Source organism: Cryptomeria japonica, chromosome 3, assembly GCF_030272615.1.
Source record: "Cryptomeria japonica chromosome 3, Sugi_1.0, whole genome shotgun sequence".
Classification (NCBI taxonomy): Eukaryota; Viridiplantae; Streptophyta; class Pinopsida; order Cupressales; family Cupressaceae; genus Cryptomeria; species Cryptomeria japonica.
In genome coordinates, this window is record NC_081407.1 from 411,068,932 (window position 1) to 411,074,931 (window position 6,000).

General features: G+C 34.3%; 1 non-coding gene across 1 annotated transcript; it reads right to left on the reverse strand.

Moving 5' to 3' along the window:
• Positions 1 to 4,668: 4,668 nt before the first annotated feature.
• On the reverse strand, positions 4,669 to 5,618 carry LOC131069501 (uncharacterized). Its single transcript, XR_009371859.1, has 3 exons — positions 5,473 to 5,618; positions 5,072 to 5,109; positions 4,669 to 4,986 (listed from the first exon to the last, which is right to left on the reverse strand). It is a non-coding gene; the product is annotated as an uncharacterized LOC131069501 (transcript).
• Between the last annotated feature and the right edge of the window lie 382 nt (positions 5,619 to 6,000).

Here is a 6,000-nt window from a genome sequence, read left to right on the forward strand (position 1 = left end):
AGTCGCGCACCTGCAACCTACACACATAAAATAGAGGAAAAGGGGTTGGAATTGGGGGTTTACCTTTAGGTCAAACCCTAGTTTTGGAATTAACCAAATGATGAAAGAAAGTACTTGCAAGCAAATGTAAATGAAAGATTGAAATATAAATCACCTCAAGGGAGGTTGTGATAGAAATGTTGATAGAATTTATCGTATGAAGTTGAATGTTGGAATGAATCTCCTCTTCAATGGTTGAATCTTTGACTTGAATGCAACACCTATCCTTGAAAGGAGACTTGAGAATGCTCAATCCTAGAAAAGAATGCTTGGATGCTTGAATGTGTGATCTCATGTATCTATCTTATTGCTTATCAAACTTATGCAAATGAGAGGGAAAATGCAACTTATATACTTGTCAATTAGGGCTAATTGACTGATTTTTCATCGCAAGCCAACACTAGGGGAGTTTTCCTGCTCAATGCACAACCACCAAAGCATAATTCAAAAGGGTCCTGCCCCAAAATGGGGCAAGGGTAGGGGCGCCATGCCCCTCTCCTGCCCTTTTTTCTAGGATACGATGTAGTCAAGGCAGTGCAGAGGGCAAGAGAGATCTAGTCTTCAGGTGTCGAGCAAGTCTTCAGTCTCCGATCAGGCTTAGGGATTTGAATCACTTGTGTGAGGACCCTAATATGGTCGACAATTGCAAGGGTCACAATTTCATGACACTACAACTATATTTCTAATTATAATAGAAAAATCTTAACTAAAATTATTTTTGTTAACAAATATATAAATGTACTAACCACAAATATGATGAAATACTAATACCATATTGTATTGTAGTTTGTAAGAGTTTAATCAACTAAAAGTAATGAAAATAAATTAATCTCAACTTTGAATAGATGAAATAAATTGATGCAAACCCTCTATTATTCACGTATGAGGTATGACTATTTATAACACTTCAAAATTTGACCAAAATTTATAAAGCACCTTTGAAATTTTATAATCCAGCTTCCAAGATTTGTATGACACACTAACATAATACTACAACTCCTTTTGACAATTGTACAGTTTCTAAGGAATATAACTAACATGATGTATTTATTTTAAAGTTGTGACCCCTTTATTATATCAATTTCTATTCAATAAAGATGTAAAATGACCTACATAAAAGGAATACAACCTAGTCTACAAAGTGGATGGCCTAAATCTAGTCTACAATCTTAATCTTTAACTTTGTATGGCATTTCAAAGTATTTATCATCAAACAAAGTAATATAGACCAATTCATCCATTGTATGATAGCTTCAAGGGACTATAAAACTTACTAACATTTGAGAGAGAAATTATTTATACACTAGGATCCCAAAAATGTACATCAATCTAAAATCCTCTATGGATTCCAATTCACATTAAAGTTTTCTAGAATAGTTGTTATAATGTAATTCTTTAAATAGTGCTAAAATATTATAACTTAATATTTAAATAATCTTTACAATTGAAACAACAAAGATATTATTGTTGGAACACCAACAACTCTATTTATATAAATATGAATATATCATCAATCTGAGTTAGAATTCATAAATTTAAAAACTATTAGTTCAACAAGTTGACACACACACACACAGGAAAAAAAAAAAAAAAAAAAAAAAAAAAAATATATATATATATATATATACACGTGTGTGTACAAATTGAAAATACAACTCATAACTACCAAAATCTTAATATTTTCATGAAATAATCTTTTTGTGTGTATGAAATTCTTAAATGGAAGTGCCTCTAATAGATACAAGGATTTTCATTTGCAAATTCAATCTAAAAATCAAAAAGATTTTTGTCTTTTAGTCAAAAGATGAAAACTAGATGTTTGATTTTTGAGATCTTTTTAATAATAATACAATAGATGTTCCTAACCCGTTAATGGGTCCTCGAGGGTTGATCCTTTTTCTAATATAGGGAATGTTGAATGAGAACCACCTAGTAAAGAGTGGATAAAGGTCAATTTTGATGGTGCTTCAAGAGGAAATCCGGGAATCTCAAGTGTTGGGGTGGTGGCGAGGGATGATAACGGGTCTATCCTCTTCAAAGGAGCACAACGTTTGTAGGATGGTACGAATAATGAAGCAGAGGTCCAGGTGGCATTTCTAGCAACTGAGTTGGCTTTAAATATGAAAGTCCAACGACTGCATTTGGAAGAGGATTCTTAGGTAGTTATTAACGCAATTGCTAAAGGCAACACTCCATGCTGGAAAATAAACCGCTGGGTGTCTACGATCCAAGAGAAGCTCAAATCATTCATGGAATTTCGTGTCTCCCATGTCAGGCGAGGAGCAAATGCAGTGGCAAATTTTCTATCTAATATTGGATGTGATATGGACAGTTATATGACCAAGTGATGGAAAGGAGATGGAAGAATGTGGAGATGGTCTTAAATGCAGTCTTTTAGGAATTTGCAACCTGCAATATGTAAGCAAGGGAAGTTTTTTGGCAAATACACCACACAAGTTGGTGCTTTCTCCTTGAATGTGGTAGTTATCTTTGGTAGGTCGCACGTTTTGGTGTGGGTGGAGGATGGCAGAAAATCTTCCATACAATCTCATGGCATTTATGTCATCTTTTTTGTATTCATTACTCATCCTAAACGACGACGGATGAATTTATTTCCCTTTGGTTTGCGAGCTAGTGTTTGTGTGTTTTTTAATTGATTGCCCTACTTTGTGGCTTTTATGACATTGTCATTGCAGAAGATGGTGCAGTTTCAATTTGCAAGTGACTATGGAAGCAAACTTCACCTTGCGCACAGATAAGAAGTTGGTACCATTCCTGGGCAAGGTGACGGAGAAGAGGATGCAAGGACTTTTCCGTTACAAGGTGGAGAAGCTGTGGAGTGCGGCTTGCCTCATGCTTGCAGAAGAGGTGGTGCATGTCCGCCACCGATACCGGATGAATATGGAGGTGTACTCCTTGATTCTAGCATGGGCATGCGAGTTTGAGCAGGAGGTGTAGAAGATTAGACTCACATTGACCAAACTGATTGATGGGGAGTACTTGCTCAATCTTGACTCACTTCTGGAGTGGGTTGTGCCTCAAGTAGGCATTTGTATCAAGGAGGGAGATGAATAGGAGGAGTTGTTGCCTTTTGTCCTTTGGTCGGATATAAAAGAACAATATCGTGAACGTGCTCGTATTGGATGGGAATCTATGAAGCTACGTGTGGAACTAATTAGGGTGGACAAAGTCCTGAAGGCTTTATAGGTGGTAGCACAGATGGAAGTCGGTAGAGACCTGAGAGACAAGTTTGAGGAAGGACGGATTGTTCAGTTGATGGCAAGCTTGGAAGGTGACCCTGACTTCGGATGTTTGGATTGCATCTCAAAGATGAAATGTGAAGCGGCAAGAGGTAAAGCTCCGACCACCAAGGAGGGAGGGGAGAAGGAGAGCCAGGGCGACATCAAGTGAGTGGCCATTTGGCCATTGTTTTTATATGCTTTTACAAATTTTTTGTTAATAGTTAACTGTTAAAACTAAACTATTTATGTAATATCTGGGTTTGGCGGGAGCAGCATTGAACTAGTCTTTTTTGGACTTGCATAGTTTGTACGATTTTTTAGAACATAATGTATGGTTGTGGGTAGTATGGGGGTTTTCTGCCTACAATATGTAAATGGACTATGGGAGACTACATTTCTGTATGCTTAAAAGTTTGCATTAATATAATACAAAAACTATTACCAACAAAAAAAAAAATACAATAAATGATCCTCTTATATGTCCAACTTTTATTTTATAGATTGAGGGAGAGGAAATAATTGAATATTTTTTTCTTTTATCTTCCAAAATTTATTTGAAAAATATCTAGAAATACCTTTTTAATAAAATATCATTTAATTCCATTACCTAATATAAATTTTATAGATTTACTTTATACTTTTATTTTTTAGATAATACAATAGAATAATTCTTTTAACTTTATTGAAAGATAACATTATCATTCGTTCCAATAAAATACTTTTTTTTGAGTTACTCTCTTTGCCTTTCTCAAAGCAGATTTGTAGATTTCCCAAAGTCTATTTTCATGCTCACTATCAAGAGGTCTTATATCACATTCAAGGCTTTATTTGAGCAAAAGAGGTACTATGCAAACATGAGTGGCTTTAATTGCTTTGACTTACTCTCTAGAATGTTGCATGATGCATGGCCTTTAACCCATATAGGAGTACATCATATTCAAGGTTTTAGTTTGTGTTTGACAACAAAAGGTTGAGAAGGTCTGATTGAAGTAGAATTATAACTTTAAGTACACTTTAGGAAGAGTCAAGAGTCAAGAGTCAAGATCTTTTGTATTTAAATTTCAGTCATGTTTTCAACATTCTACGTTTATATCTAGTTATAAAGGGGAGGAGTAATTAGATTTCAAATATAAGTAATTATTAAAGGGTTGTAATTTGATCGTTGGGTACAATTGATGATGTTGATATTATGTTTCTTGATTACGATTATCTATCAATGTTCAAACCCTCAAAAGTATGATATAAGAAATGAGGTGAGTATCGTGTCCCAAACAACTTTGTTCAAGAATAGATACCCCTCAATTCTTGACTTTTAATTGAAAAGATATGAATGTAAACTCATACTCCTTACGAATAACAAAACACATATGATATAAAATCTTCCATAAAAAATAACATATAAATCATGAATTTAACGATACATTTGTGTCGAGAAACAAAAACAAATTACCCATATCACACATCATATCGGATTTATTACAAGTTGTATTATGATATGCAACAATGCCAAAGAATTACATTGTTTAATTCAGGGATTGAAAATTTTGCCCCTACATTTGCATCTCCAGACCTCCGGATAATACTCCTCTGTGCTCCCTGTCTCGATGCGAATCCGCACTGCTCTGCACGGTCTGCACTTCCCACATTTATATCTACAATGTCTGGGGCTTGATCCTATAATTACTATTTCTCGCTTCACCCATTTCTAAACATAACCACCAAGAAATCGATTAAGATAACATAAACAATGGTGAATAAAATAAAATAAACCTAGAATTGCGATGTTTTACCTCTTCCTTCCTGTTATAATTCACAGCCAATGTAAAATCTGCGGTGGTGCAGTACAGGGAACACAATAATAGTTCTTATTAATGTCTAAACAGTAAAAAATTAAGGAGGTTTATTAAAAAAAAATATCTAAAATATAAATTCAATCCATAGCAGGGTTTGACCGGTAAGTAGAGTAACTGGTAACCAAATTATTCTAAAGAAATCATGAAAATTGCTTGAAGAAAAGACAGAGATGTCCAATCTACGACCTTTCAAACATGATTAATAGTATCAGAATTGTATACATAATAAGATTGATTAACCAAATTAACCTTTCTAAAAGAGCTTGAGAAAGCGGGAAGATTGAAAAAAGATAAGGACCTTCTAAATACGATTAATAATATTAGAATTGTATACTTACCTAGACTGTCATAATTTTCTCTGCCTTGGGCTCAAACAGAGAGATGGGTGAACAAGAGTAATGCAAATAAACAGAAATAAGTAACCATGAGCTTTACTTCTGTCTTTCCCCCCTGTTAAACTTCTTATCTGGACTAAATGAGTATCTTTGTAATCTTATGCAGAGAAATTTTCAATATAGGTTTCCACCGTTTCCCTTCCATTTATTTCAATCACTATTTGCTAGTTATGGCATGACGTAAACTACAACAACCCATGGACTATAAAACCAAGTTAATTTACAGTTGTTCAATTGAAAAATTAGTGTTAGAGGGTTGCCGTTATTCTGGCTTCAAAATAGATTTTTCATATAATGTGATAATGATGTGTTAGTCAATCGTAACTGTTATTGTAAAATCGACAGTGTAATACACGCATGTTAGTCAATCCATATTGTCATTTTGAAGCCAGACACATCCATACAGTAGTAATGATTAATACTCTAAATGAGCTCTTAAATCTCTATTGCTCATCATAAGCTTGCTTGAGA